We start from the raw sequence: 16,271 nt of genomic DNA on the forward strand, positions 1-16,271 counted from the left end.
GTTGACAAATGGCTCTGGATTTCTTGGCCTCTTGCAGTAATTGAAATCCATTTTAAAATACTTTTTCCACCAATTAAGACAGAAGGCGAACAGACGCCCCTGCTTACTGGACAGAGAACCACAGAATATGAAATGGACTCAGATGCCTCGGTACTAAAGACTGCTGACTGATTCAAGCCGTTCAACCAATAACCCTGTTTCTCTGGTTGAACGAAGTATTAGTGACTGAGAAAAAAAGTTTCAAAAGGTAAACACAATAGCTCAGTTAATTTTAGAAGAGGCAGTATTTTGATAAATTCCATTTCTTCTGCTTCAAAAAAACAAAACAAAACAAAAAACAACCAAGAGTGTTCCCAGAGGACTTTCTAAACGCATAGATCAATATTTATGAACTTCCAGAATTGTAACTTCTTTTTGACTAAACCTGCTTTCAATACCTTATGGGAGCATTCTGAAATTTTCATTTCTTCGTATAATACCAGAGACGTATAAAATAAAAAGTACTGGACTAATCCCCTCACTGTCTTTAGGAAGACAGCTGGAAATTTTTATTAAAAAATCAAATCCTTCGTCTGACCTTGTTTGCCAGTGATTTTTGCCCTTCATACAGGCTGCCTGCACACCCACTCAACACAGTCATCAGTGTGTGCAGGGAGCTGAGCCCTCAAGCTGTCCGAACGACAGATCCATGACACTTGATGTGTATAAAGACCAAGTTAAGAGCAAAATTTCAGTGCTCAACCTCATTCAAACTCCATTTTACTCTTTTAATTCATCTTAAAAATGTCCTCTGAAGAGCATACCATATGGCCTTTTAAAATTCTGTGAAGGGGCGCCTGGGTGGCTCAGTCATTAGGCGTCTGCCTGCGGCTCAGGTCGTGATCCCGGGGTCCTGGGATAAAGTCCCGCATCGGGCTCCCTGCTCCGCGGGAAGCCTGCTTCTCCCTCTCCCACTCCCCCTGCTTGTATTCCCTCTCTTGCTGTGTCTCTCTCTGGAAATAAATCAATAAAATATTTTTAAAAATTCTGCAAAGCGCAGGTTTGCATTTTATCATTTTTCCCATGCTTCGCTTTATGTTCTATCACTTTTTGCACTGACCGCTGTTAAGACTTTTGGTTTCTCCTTTTGAAATAAGACTTGTACTTAACAACTGATCATTGACAAAGTGACCATAATCACATCATTTCATCTCTACCATGCTGGTGCCTAAAGTTGCTCTATTTGCATTTTGATTCCGAATCATTTTTAGAATGAACGCATTCTTATCTGTCTTCTTAGAGATCTCTCCCAGAGCTGTCCATCCTCTTTTCTCCTACTGTTGTCTCTGCCTGCATTCCAGTCCTTCTCATTTCTTACTTGGACTTTTGAATTGCCTCCTAACTGGTCTCCCGACTGCAGATGTGATCCCTTATAAACCATCCTTCTTTGCACCAAACCTGATCGTGTAATTCTCCTCTTAAAAAATCCATCTATAGCTTCCAATTTTCTATCTACAGCGTAGAGTTTAAATTCCTCCTGACAGTGTCTGATATTTCATAAATTGTCTGAACTGTGATTACCTTTCAAGCCCTGTCTCCCTCCAGCTTAAAACTCTGCTGCAATCACACAGGAGTGCCCACAGGTTCACCAATAATACATATTCTCTCACCATCTGAAGGCTTTGAACATGAAACTTCCTCTTATTGGAAACCTCACCAGCCCTCCTCCAGTTACACTTATTATTTTATTTGAAGAACCATCTACAAAAGCATTCCCTGCCAGGAAGGCTTTCATTAGCCAATCTAAAGCCAAGCGCCTTAATATTCAATGTACCTTCCCTTCTGTTATAACTCTTATCATAATTGTTCATGAACATATCTGTCTTCACCAGGGGCACTGGTTCTTTCTGGTCGAGAATCATAATTAATCATCTTCTGCAGAGCCAGCTGGGCTTTGTGAAAAAAGAAGCACAACCAATACAAACGCAGAATTACTATACTTTTAAGCAGATTATGTAGTTTTTAATTGAAGCAATGTCATCTGTCCGAGTTTAGTTTTAGGCTGGTAAACTCCATAAAAAGCTATACAATCAACATATATGATTAATATCACTTTTAGAGATGTCTGTATTTGGCAGGCATATTCAAAGAATCCTAGGTTTAAGACTATCTCAATATTTTTGTGTAAATATTAATGTGACAACTATATTTCTAGGCTTGATTTATATTTCAGTCTCTCTGAATCTTGATCTTGATTCAAAAAATATTTACTGGGTGGGTATTTTGTGCAAGTCTCTGTGCCAGACACTGGAATATCATAAATATTATCATACCTAATTTAGAGAGTTGTTGCAAGAATTGAGACCACCAAATTTTTAAAGATACCAGTAGAGTGCTTAGCAAGCAAATGGCAGTGTGATGTTGTGGTTCTTGTTGTTGAGGAGGATGTGTTGATTTTTTTGAAAAGATCAAGTAGAACATATCTATGTATGTTATATGTGTAACATATATAGATACAGAATATATATATATCTAGATAGAGATATATGTAGCTATATAGATATATCAGCAATCATGTCATAATAAAATATGTAAGATAAAGCTCTGCTATAGCTTCTTAGCATTCCATAACATGAATGACAGTTTCTGGACTTCAGAGGGCAATGTAAATTACAGAATTCACAATGGTGTGCTATTTTGTGGGCAAGTAAGCATTTGCTTTCGATAACAGTCTAAAATTGCATCAGCTTGGTGCAGGAAAATACCGAAGTGCAAAAGAAGGCTAGATAGCAATTCTTTTTTAAAATAAAAGAACTAAACAGGTGAATGCTTTTTTCCCTATAATTTTTATTGTTGCAAAGCAAATAGGATATATTGATTATTTTAGACGTTTAAAAAGAAGCAGTGTGTACTTTCCTCAGAGTATATTATCTCAGGTCTGTGTTACTTCCTTATCTGTAAAATTGGTTCCTTCAGGGAAAGTGTTATTTGGTTGAGCGAGGACTTCTGTGAAATGTGCTGGTCTTTTTTCGGAGGGAGGAGGGAAGTTAGTTCTCTTTTTTACTTAAATATAAGAGGTTTTTTTTTCCCCTATAGAATATTATGTAAATTTTCAAATGACTTCCTGGATAAAACAAATAAGAATGTTTCAATCAGAGAAAATATCTAATAATCTGAATGGTAGAAAACAAATTATCTTCAATGAATTCTAGCATTTTCCAAAATTCTGAAATTTTTTTGCTGAGTATTTATAAAATTCGTTTTAACTTTTGAGTGACGTGGAAAAAAATGTTAAAACAACTTGATAGTTTGAATTCCACAGCCTTTTCTTCTCCAGAGATTTTGTATTTTATTGTTATCAAAGTCAGGTTTCTTAAAAGTGAAAAAGCTTTGTGTAACAGAATATCTTTGACGAATGAGTGTGTTGAAGACAGCACCTAACTGCAATAACTATTACTAAAGAGTTTTAAGAGAATGACTATTAACAATCATTCGTAGGAAGTTATTAACTGCAAATAATGGTACTTTTTTCTTGTACTTGTTAATACTATTTGATTGCTAGCTCTAATTTTTTATTCTCTTATATATCAAAAGGTTGAATCATTATACATTTTATGCCTTCTTTTTCAAAAATCAATTCTCCCATGTCCCAATCCTTCATTTTACCTAACCCTTGAAAAAAATCGCCAAGAAAAACCTACTGTCAACTATTTTTCTGTTTCTTTGGTTCTTTCTATACTAGTTTCTTAAAATAATATTGTATTGCCCTTATAATTTATTGATGTTTTATTTTGGTGGATGAAGATTTAGCCTTCTTCATCCTTGCAACATAGTTATGTTGCAATCTTGATTATACTAATATTTGGTATTTACACTGACGTGACCAACATTGTTCATGTCTGAGACCATTTGGGTATTACACGGAGTTCTTTACCTAATTTTTTTTGTTTTCCCTCAAAATTGTTAAATTATTTTTGTTTTATAGTTTGCTTAGCTTTCTGTGTACCTGCCCCTAATTGTTTGTAAAATATCCAAGAGTACTAAAATCCCTCTCAAAACTGTTTTTCACTTGGTCAGACACATCATGATTTCTGTCAATTTCTCTTTTCCCCTCCTGCACTAACACCCCACTCATCCAGATAGGTAGCATAAGTAAAATTTTGGAGACCTAGCCTTCTCCAAAATGATTTTACTCAACCCTTATAATTGATGAATAGTTTGTGGATAGAATTTTAGTTACAACCGCTTCCACTTGGAATTTCAGGGGCATTACCCACTTTTCTCTATTCTTTTAAATGTCTCTTTTGCTATTGTGAAATTAAATGGATTCTTGTCCTTCCTCTATGTATACAATGTATTTTAATTAACTGTCTCTAGAAATATTTGGAATCTTCTTTATAGCTCTAGTTTTCTGAACTATTATGATGTTGTTCCAGCTGTAAGTCTCTTTCATTCTTTGTCTTTCCAATGATGAGATTTATTTTCTTTGATTTGGGGGAACAATGTGCTAATTTTTGAATAATATTTCTCTCCATTCTTACTATTTTTCATGGAATTACTATTAGCTAGAATTGGCTTTATCATTTAATTTTCTTGTTTTAACAAGTTAATTGATAATTTCCCTCCAGTGAGATGCCAGTTTCACTGAAATGCCTATTTCATAATTTCTGACCATTTTCTTTCTCTCTTTAATTGAGCAAAATATGAGAGACCTTTAAGGAGATGTTTATTTAGGGGCACCTGGGTGGCTCAGTCGTTAAGCGTCTGCCTTCGGCTCGGGTCATGATCCCAGGGTCCTGGGATCGAGCCCCACATCGGGCTCCCTGCTCAGCGGGAAGCCTGCTTCTCCCACTCCCCCTGCTTGTGTTCCCTCTCTCACTGTGTAGCTCTCTGTCAAATAAATAAATAAAATCTTAAAAAAAAAAAAGGAGATGTTTATTTAGGATAAAATCATTTGGTGATCACATATAAATTTTTTTTAGCCTGTTCATTATTTGCTTGTTGCTTTTGCTTTTGGTTCTTTTAACATATAAGTTTTATTATTTTTCCTGCAGCAAAACATCTATTATTACTTTGATGGTTTATGGATTTCTTTTAATGCTTAGAAAGCTACCCTGCAAATGCCACCAAGGTTATACAAATAGTCTCCTAAATTTCTTCAAATATTCATATTATTTTTAACTTTATCTCCTTAATCGAATTTACAATTACTGGCTGTATGGTATCATCCAGTAGACTAATTTTCTTTTCTTACAGAAGAAAATTATGACATAACTATTTGCAAAAGAAACTTTTTCTACTAAATAAAAATGTCCATTTCATTTAAAATTTAGTCATATTATCATATATACATTATGTTATTTCATTTGTGTACACATCTGTTTTGTTAATACAATACTGTTTTGAGTACAGTAATTTTATGGAAATTTTAAGTGTCTCATAAAACAAGATTTAAATTTTTTTTTGGTCAACCACATAATGGCTCTAATGTCATTGATATTGATATAGTTAGTTGGCCATACACATTGACATAATTGAGTGCTTTCCTTTCCAATTATTGCAGACCATCTTATAAATTTAAAACAGTTTTTCATGAAGTAGTTTTGTATCAATATTAAGATAAAAAATATTAGAAAGTACAAGGGGCTAGAGTCAGATGACAGTAGATTATGTATCTGTAAATTTTAACCCAGACTGTTTAATTAGTTGCTATGTGACTCTGAGTGAATGGTTTCATTGCTCTGAGTCTCTGTTTCCGTAACTATAAAGTTGAAATAATTATTTCCTGTCTGTATTCCTGATTGTTTTGTGACAAATGAACCAGATAATGTAAATGCATTTAGAACAACATAAATACTAAATATCTATAATATATACACATCCTTGTTATTAATTTTCTACATCTATGGTAAGGGAATGCTCTTGGCTTATATTCATTCAGTACCTTCTGCTACACTGTAATGTCCTTATCTTGATTTAAGAGCTGCTCTCTGATAAATAAATCAGAGCACTAACTCCCAATGCAAACATTTCAGGGACTTCTAGGCAAAAAAAAAAAAAAAAAGATGTTTTTAAAAAATATTAAAAATTGCCATTAAAGATATTAATTTCTGAAAGTCTAAAATATTCTGGGCTTTAAGTTTGTCAATTGCCGGGTCTTTGATGTGTACTAAGGCTAAGAAATATCCAAGGTATCTTCCAGAAATTTATTGAACCTTTAGTGGTCCATCAATAACCTCCAGAGATGAATCCGGCTCAGAGTAAAGACCTAGAATGTTTTTTTATATTTCAATATTAGACTACTTTTTAGTAGACACCTTCAATTTTACATTCCCAGTGAGTACTACAAGTCCAGAGATAAGTTTCACTGATTTTAAACCCAGGCAGTTTAGGGAAATATGCTACAGTCTAGAGAAGTCATCCTCAAGAGAGGGGAGGCATTCCTAAACAAGAGATTACATCAGAATTATTTGGGGGAAGAAGAGTAGCTTGAAATACTGTAATAAGAGTATTTGGAAACAAACTGCAAAACGTAGGACCCTAAAAATATCTTTTTAGGATATTTTTGGAATGCCAAAGGTTGAAAAAAAAAGATCATTTTAGAGAACATGTGTTTAAAAGGCTTGGGAATCACTACTGGGTATTTACCCCAAAGATACAAATATAGGGATCTGAAGGGGTATGTGCACCCCGATGTTTATAGCAGCAATGTCCACAATAGCCAAACTGTGGAAAGAGCCAAGATGTCCATCGACAGATGAATGGATAAAGAAGATGTGGTATATATATACAATGGAATATTATGCAGCCATCAAAAGGAATGAGATCTTGCCATTTGCAACGATGTGGATGGAACTGGAAGGTGTTATGCTGAGCGAAATAAGTCAAACAGAGAAAGACATGTATCATATGACCTCACTGATATGAGGAATTCTTAATCTCAGGAAACAAACTGAGGGTTGCTGGAGTGGTGGGGGGTGGGAAGGTTGGGGTGGCTGAGTGATAGACATTGGGGAGGGTATGTGCTATGGTGAGCGCTGTGAATTGTGTAAGACTGATGAATCACAGACCTGTACCTCTGAAACAAATAATACATTATATGTTAAAAAAAAAAAAAAAAAGGAAGAAGAAGATAGCAGGAAGGGAAGAATGAAGGGAGGGAAATCAGAGGGGGAGACGAACCATGAGAGACTATGGACTCTGAGAAACAAACTGAGGGTTCTGGGGGGAGGGGGAGGGGGAATGGGTTAGCCTGGTGATGGGTAATAAAGAGGGCACGTACTGCATGGAGCACTGGGTGTTATGCACAAACAATGAATCATGGAACACTACATCAAAAACTAATGATGCAATGTATGGGGATTAACATAACATAATAATAAAAAAATTTAAAAAAAAAAAGGCTTGGGAAGAATTAGGCCAGCAGTAATCACTTACATGATACAGGTGATGATCAGAACAACGATAACCAGCATTTACTGACTATGAGTCACTACAGTGCCAGGCACATTACACTCCTTATTTTCATCACTCCCTGCAACACACTGGTCAGGTAGGTACTATTGTTATTCTGACTTTTGTAGATTAGGTACCAGAGACTTCAAGAATTTCAGTAACTTGCCTAATACCATGCATATAAAAATTAGCATGTCCAAATTGGCATATAAAAATCTACCATGTCAATGGATAAGAAAATATTATATGTACTGATGTCAATTACCTCAAAATTACATTAGAGTTTTAATATAATTTCAATGAAAATTTAGTGGAATTTCCTCTGCTTCTCAACAAAGAGAGATTTAAAGTTCTTTTTAAAAAATAAAAAAAATAAACGGGTAAAAACAGTCCAATTTAAAAAACTGAAAATAAAATTAGGATAATTGTGTAAGTGTGCAGATACAGATAGACAGATATGTCAATAAAATATTCCAGAAAGCCCATTACCAGACATAAATATGCTTGAAAATTTTGAGTATGAAAGATGTGGCATCTCATATCAGCGAGGAAAAGAAAGCTTATTCAACAAATGGTTCCAGGAAAATTGATTTGCTGTTATCTTATGACATGGAATAAAAGAAATTGACTTAGATAATTAGATATTACATTTCACACCACAAAAGAACTAGATAAAAATAGAAATCATTGTGTACCTAATATCCTCAACTGGGTAAAGAATACCTAAACAAATAATTAAGGAAGAAAGTATACACAAAATTATTTATAAATTTGACCCTGTGAATATTTGTATTTAAATTCATGAGCAAGAGTCAGGGATTGAAATTGGCATTTTAGGGGCACCTGGGTGGTGCAATTGTTTAAGTGTCCGACTCTTGGTTTCAGCTCAGGTCATGATCTCAGGGTCATGTCTTGACTTTGCCCCTAAAAGCACTAAAATCTTCTGGCTTTAAATTTCTCTGTATATGACTTGCAGGGGTGGGTGGGGGGAGGAGCCTAGTATATATTGTTACTGAGATTTTTCTTTTTCTGGTGGATGGAGCTTAAGAGAGATAATGTTAGATGCTCCCTAAATATTGCTACATTATGACTCTGAATCTAGATCCAAATTGAGACCTGTATCCTGAACTCTAGAGTCATAGTCCAACTACATAGTATGTATTGTTTCTACTTGGATTTCACATATATACAATTACCCTTGAACAACACAGGTTTGAATTGCACAGGTCCACTTAGATGTGGATTTCTTTTATAAATAGAGTACAGCATTGTAAATATTTTCCTTATGATTTTCTTTATATTTTCTTTGCTTCAACTTACTTCATTTTAAGAATATGGTATATAATATATATAACATACAAAATAGGTATTAATTGACTGTTTACGTTATCAGTAAGGCTTCCGGTCAATAGTAGGCTATGAGTTGTTAAGTTTTGGGGGAGTAAAAGTTACACACGGATTTTCAACAGTGCAGGGAGTCCACATGCCTAACCCCTACGTTGCTCAAGGATCAACCATACTTCAATCCCCAAAAAGTCCTAAAAGATGATTTGAGGGGCGCCTGGGTAGTTCAGGTGCTTAAGCGTCTGCCTTCGCTCAGGTCCTGATCCCAGGGTCCCGGGATTGAGCCCCGCGTTGGGCTCCCTGCTCAGGGGGAAGCCTGCTTCTCCCGTTCCTCCCTGCTCATGCTCTCCCTCGCTATCTCTGTCACTATCTCTGTCTCTCTCTCTCTCAAATAAATAAATAAAATACCTTTTTTTTAAAGATTTATTTATTTATTTGAAAGAGAGAGAATGAGAGAGAGAGAGAGAGAGACACATGAGAGGGGGGAGGGTCAGAGGGAGAAGCAGCCTCCCTGCTGAGCAGGGAGCCTGATGTGGGACTCGATCCCAGGAGTCCGGGATCATGACCTGAGCCGAAGGCAGTCACTTAACCAACTGAGCCACCCAGGTGCCCAATAAATAAAATACTTTAAAAAAAGATGATTTGAATGTAAAAGGAGGTCTACCTTTTTCTTCCACAGATTCAATATTGTACATGTTGATACTGTCTAAATTCCTCACTAACATTTAATACTTCCCAGTGTTCACAGAAGCATGAACTTCCCTATCCAACCTGTGTACAAATTTCCAGTTTCTCTGCTCTCCATTCACACCCTTTGCTCCAGTTTCACTGAATTGCTTTCCCCCTTACATATCTCATATCCTTTCTTCCATTTGCATCTTTCTTCACCGTGTTCCCGCAGCCGGGATTTTGCCTCTCTCATTGCAACCTATTTAGATCTGGTCCATCTTTCAAAGCACCTGTAACCTCTTCCACAGAATCATGCCCCCGGACTCCCACGGATTTAGCAACGCTTTCCAATGCCCAAATCCTAAAGCACATAATTTGCTCTCGAATTTATGAATCATTATCACAATTCTTCTTTGCATTATACTTATTAAAGGTAATAAAATATTTAACAGCAGGTATGGCAGTCTCCAGCCACTATGAATGCTTTGGCTCTACCCATTGACTGAGTATGCGCGCTTGCTCGCTGGTCGATTATGAGATAGAACATCCTAGATCATAAGCCCTCTCGGATCAGCATATGTATTGAATTGATCTCTGTAGCATCCAAATTTTGAACACAATGTCTTGCACATAATAGATATACTATTTAGCTCTGATCAACTATAGATATACAAAAACAAAGGAGATGTATTAGCAAACTCAGGGCAAGAAGCTCACAGAAAAGCAAACATATTCAATCCACTGAAAACAGTTTTATAATATAATGTGCATATGTTGGTCAATTTTTAAGCACAATTTGGGTATGGTAAGTAATCAGATGATACAGAATAATCCACTAACCACATTTCCCTTGATCACATCCTGACCTCAGCATTGAGATAAAAATCAAATAACATCACATTTTCTTAATGATTTTAAGAAAACATCTACAACGATAAATATATTGTAAATAAATCTTGTCCATCATCATCTTCAATAAAACTGAACTTAAATAAAGATAACTTTTTATTTAAAAATTAAGTCCTTGAGTAAGAGATACAAACTTCTATTTATAAAATAAATAAGTCACAGCAATGAAAAGCACAGCATTAGGGAATATAGTTACTAATAGTGTAATAACATTATCTGATACAGGCAATGACTACAGATCATGGTGAGCGCTGAGTAATGTATAGAATTGTCAAATCATGGTGATGTACACTTGAAACTGATATAACACTGAATGTCAACTATACTTCAATAATAAGATTAATTAACTCCTTGAAAGATTATTCGTGACATCAGTAAAATGAACAGAATCAGAAAATTCCAGAATAATAAAAGAAGTGATATACAAAAGACAAAAAAACAGACATTTCATATTTAATTTGAAATTTCCTTAGTCTAATTAGAAAGAGAGCCTGAAGAAATGGAAATAAATGTCTAGTGGGTGAAATGAATTTTTCTTCAGGATCAAGATTATAACTATTATCTAAGCTGGGGGAACTCTACTAGGAGCTCAGAAGGGCAAGGACTAAGTCACATTCCACACTGCAGCCCAGGGCTTATCCCAGTGCTGGTCACAACAGGTACTCCATAAGTATTTGCTGAGAACCTCTGGGATGCCCTTAAAACAGCTGTTATTATGTTCTAACTGAGGGCCTTTCAGAGTGTGTTGTATTTCCGTTTTTGCGGGCTAATATGTAAACAACCCAGCTGGTCATGGAAAGAGGGAAAATTGAATGAATATTAAAAAAAAAAGAAAATGGAAAAAATCTTTTAAAAAAATGTTTCTCAGAACAGGATAACAAGATAGAGACTCCAACCCTGAGGCCTCGATTTTTATTGGTTTAATGCAGGAAGTCATTACTGTTCTGCATTTGTTTCATGGACTTTGTAAAACATGTTCATTCACCTTAAAGGCACTCATACTAATCGCCACTGGAGCTATGTAAAGAATGTATATGTGTATACAACAGACTTGGGGTGCCAGTTAAAATGAGATTGTTGCGGTCATCATAGACTTTCATTATTTCTACATAAATTGTTATGCTTTTTCAACAACAACCAAAAAAACCCCACTTTCAGTAAGATGTTGAATCGAATCTTGTTCTCTGACCTACCCCTTGGCCCCCGCCTCCTTGGGTTAGCATTATTGGTGATGTGCTTTCACAGACTCAATTATTTGAAAACATTTGCGGGTTGAGTTGAGCATATTTCTATAATGGTAGAGGTTTATTTGTTCTGGCCCATTGAAAATGGAAACTGAGTGATTAAATTAAGAAAATAAATGATGTATTAGGGTTATTTGTTTTTTAAATACATGCAGCCAGGCAAATTAAACCTCACGCAAAGTGTGATTCTTAAGGCCTGCTGCTAAAGCTTGTGAACCCCTGGTTTAGGAGAATAAATGGGTGAAGCCAGGCCCTCTATGTAATTTACATGGATGCCCACCAACAAACAATAACACTCTTATATATATCTAGTTAAAACAATTTAGGAAAGAGCCGGATCATCTATGAAGGATATTAGAGGGTTTTAATGTAAATTGGGAAAACACTTGTCATTACAATTGGGAAGGCTAATTGATTTGATCTAAATTTTTAAGAGGAGTGGTCTTGCATATCTCTTCCGAATAGTGCATGATATTTTGTCAGTCTTCACTAATATCACTCTTGGATGAAATCCAAATGGCCCTCTTTTATATTCACTTGTATTTATTTTATTTATTTTTTAAAAAGATTTTATTTACTTATTCATTTGAGAGAGAGCTAGAAAGAGCAGGAGCCGGGGGTGGAGTCAGGTGGGGTGGGGCGGGGTGGGTGTCTGGGGAAGGACAAGCAGACTCCCTGCTGAGCAGGGAGCCCGACGCGGGGCTCCATCCCAGGACCCCGGGATCATGACCTGAGCCGAAGTCATACCCTGAACCGACTGAGCCACCCGGGTGCCCTTATATTAACTTTTAATTTAATTACAGCTACAATGTAAGGGATGTTAATCATGTGTCAAACACCGTGTTTATTTGCACTTTACGTTGTGCACTTATTTAAATTGTGAAAGTTCAACCAGTCATTAGCAGAGACAGTCCACAGGAGTATTACCATTTTTTTACTACAACTTAGGTTGGAACTCTAGAACCTTTGGTTGATCTCATATTCTGATCCACTAGGCATGAGATTAATCAGCATGAGATTAAAATTTATGAGCAACTGCGATAGGGAAGATGCAACATTATTGGAGAAAATGACTAAGTTGAAAATGATTTTTAAAAAAATCAGAATGCAGAATAAATAGATTTACAGTAAGTAGAACAAGGACATGACTAGCATTAAAAAAAATATCTGTAACATGCTCCACATAAAATTTCAACGCCATAAAACATGACTTTTTGTATTCTGTACACTGTAATTCCAAAACAAGAATAAAAATGCTGTAAAAACAAACTGTCCAAAGGTGATTATTTAAAATCTATGATATACTCTGATTTAAAGTATGCATATCTATGTAGATCAGTTTTCCTTAGAGTGGACCAAGGTGTGCATAAAACAAAGTGCTTAAATGGGTAATATGAAAGACTCAAGGGGTAGTAGAACACTCAAGAAAATCTTACTAAGTGACAATTTTTCTGGTGTCCTGATGAAGAATTTAAAGGAGAAAAAAATCCAGTCAAGAAACTAAATATTAGGTCTAAAACTAAACTGAACTAACTCTGCTTTGTTTGTTTGTTTGTTTGTTTGTTGTTCTCCCACAAATTGGCTATACATGTTGACTGACAACAAAAGGAAATGAAAGCAATCCTCTGGATCACTCAAAATAAAATGTATATCATAAATACACCTGAATTACAGCACAGAGTTGATTCTATATTTCTATGGGGACAAAGCAAAATCTTGTACGTTTTCTTCTTATCTGCTTAGAGTAATTAAATTCCTGTATAGTTTAATAATTTTCTCCCCACTCTCTATGTATTCTTTTTTTTTAAAGAGTTATTTATTTTGAGAGAGAGAGAGAGCATGCGCATGGGGTGGGGGAGGGGCAGAGGGATAGAGAAAATCTCAAGCAGACTCCCCACTGAACGCGGAACCTGACATAGGGCTCGATTTCATGACCCTGAGTTCATGACTTGAGTGGAAACCAAGAGTCAGACCCTTAACTGAATGAGCCACCCAGGCGCCCCTCTATGTATTCTTTTAAATTTAAAATTGTTTGTAAGGTTAAATACTTATTACAGATTTCTTCTCCATATTATTACCAATCTCTTATATATCTCTTATAGTTGGACATCTTCATGCCCAACTTCATATAGATATGTAAATTATAAATTTGCTTATTGTCCAAATTTCAGAAGTAGCTCAGTCAAAAATAATCTATCCAAAATATTGTTACTAAAAGGGCACATAATTATAAATGATTCACATTAGATTATATATTCCATCTTATCCCCATCCTCAACCTCCAGCCCTCTCTGCTCAATAACTAATCTGAGATTAACTATTGATAAGAGTCAGTTCACTAAAATATAAATATATTGACTCATAAGTTTAAGTAAAATATAAAACAGCTTATGACTGGCTCCTTCTTGTGGGACTGATGGGAAAGGCAGTATTAGGATGAACAATTTTTATTCATTGACAGTTATTAACATTTATAATAAAATAATTTATAAACTTTAAAATTAAAAGTAAAATTAAGTAATTCAACTTTGAAAAAAGTACAAATGAATTGCTTCTCTAATTACCTGAATTCTAAAGTCATATGAAAATCAGTGGGCATTATTTTCATATATTATTATATCATTTATTCATACACTCAACAAACGTTCTTCTTTTTTTAAACCAAAAACATGAAAAGCTTTATGTATTCAAAGGAAATGATTTAAAAACCATGAGAGAAATTACAAGAGAAAATAATCAATGGAATATTGTACTGTGCTTTTTTTTTTATGTTACGTTTATCACCATACATTACATCATTAGTTTTTGATGTAGTGTTCCATGATTCATTGTTTGCGTATAACACCCAGTGCTCCATGCAGTATGTGCCCTCTTTAATACCCATCACCAGGCTAACCCATACCCCCACCCCCCTCCCCTCTAGAACCCTCAGTTTGTTTCTCAGAATCCATAGTCTCTCATGGTTCATCTCCCCATCCGATTTCTGCCCCCCCCACCCCCATGCTCTTGCTGCTTGAAAAGATCTGATTCAATATTAACCAAAGTCCCTGATGGATGGCATATAGAAGTTCAACAAACATTCTGGAAGCGACTCTATGGGTAAGGCTTTCTGCTAAGTGCTGGGCCACCAGGATGACTAAACCATAGCTCTAGTCTAAATGTTCAACTTAATGGAGGAGACAGGCATAAAAACAGGTAAATTCAAGTCAAAGAACAATGATAACAAAATATGCAAATTGTAGTGCAGAGAGGAGCAGACAGGAGCAGATCTGGCTAGTGGTAGAAGAGCATAGGAGGAGAAGGAGGCAAAATCTGAAAGAGGGTGAATTAAGTTCAGGACACATGTAATCTGATTCATCTATGGGATCTCGAGGCAAAATGTAGCACTGGCCCTACACCTCTGGGCCCTTCGGTTCGTTCTCCGGCTTCCCTCTGCTCTCCTATCAGGGTAGCTGTCCCCTTGGCTGCTTCCCAGGCTCCCCTGGCAGTTGGCTTCCAGCGGGATTGATCAGGCATTGACAGAGATTGGAGAATGGGAAGAAGGAAGTAACCAGGATATTTCTCCCCATCCTCGTCTATCTCCAGATGTATTTCTAGCATTTATTGTTTCTCTTCCTTGTCTCCTGCTGCCCACAATTCAGGCTTGCCCTGGTTTCAGCTCTCAGGACAGTCACTTCCTTCTGCCACCTCACAAGTTCTGCTATTTCACTGCCACCTGCTCAGTTTCTCAGGGATACCATGAGTATATAATCATTGCCAGCCATCAGCTTCCTCTATTTTAAATATTCAGAGTGGTTTCCATTTTCTTGGTTGGACGCCTGGCAGACATGAACTACTGGAGGCTGAATTCCAGGGAGTTTGGAGGGTAAATTTGGAACTAATCAACATACAGATGAGAATTGCTGAGTTTATGCAGAGAGAGGGTGTGTAAAATGGTTGGTAGATTGAAGGTGGAACCCTGGGGAAAAAGGCAGCAGATAAAGAAAACACAGTCTTTGAATGAATTAAAGAAAAACTTTTAGTTGAATCAGAAGAATGTGGTATCTACTAATCCACAAGGAACCTTGGCATCATTAGCATCCAGCATTTGCCAGATGAGGTTTCTGAAGACAGATCAGCTCACCAGTTAGGTAACAGGACCAGATTTGAAATCCAAATCTGGGTTTCCTATTTCTTCATCTAGTGTCTTTGTGATACTGTGCCATTAATCATTCTTTTTCATAGCAGGTGATTTGGCATCATTTGCTTGGGTTCAAGTTACTTGCTCTTATCTTGTGTGATATTTGCACCTCAGTTTCTTCTCATGTAAAACTGGTATATGGCATTATTTACCTTTATAGGTAATTTTAAGAATTAAATGAGATAATACACGAAAAGTACTTAGAATAGTATAAAGTAATTAAGATAGTTGAAATTACTGAGAGGTTGTGCATTCCAAGGGGGATAACAGTGCTGTCAGATCTTATCACAATATTATGACAGATAAGCTAGTCATTGCGCACCTTACAGATACTGAATATGTGTCTGCTGAAGTTAAAGATTTTCTTGCATTTTGTAATACATTTACCATTTGTTTAACAAAACCAAATTTAAGTTCAAACTGGGTTTTCACTTTAGAAGTTACTTTAGTCATTTTTTTCCTATAAAATGATTTTTATACCATTAGTTTCT

The 16,271-nt window shown here is 35.9% G+C and overlaps 1 protein-coding gene across 1 annotated transcript in view; it reads right to left on the bottom strand.

The window, feature by feature from the left end:
- The window catches only part of PCLO (piccolo presynaptic cytomatrix protein), a 392,880-nt gene that overhangs the window by 19,832 nt on the left and 356,777 nt on the right, over nucleotides 1-16,271 (bottom strand). The window lies entirely within an intron of this gene.

Source organism: Mirounga leonina, unplaced genomic scaffold, assembly GCF_011800145.1.
Source record: "Mirounga leonina isolate KUSES-001 unplaced genomic scaffold, KU_Mleo_1.0 Mir_174, whole genome shotgun sequence".
Lineage (NCBI taxonomy): Eukaryota > Metazoa > Chordata > Mammalia > Carnivora > Phocidae > Mirounga > Mirounga leonina.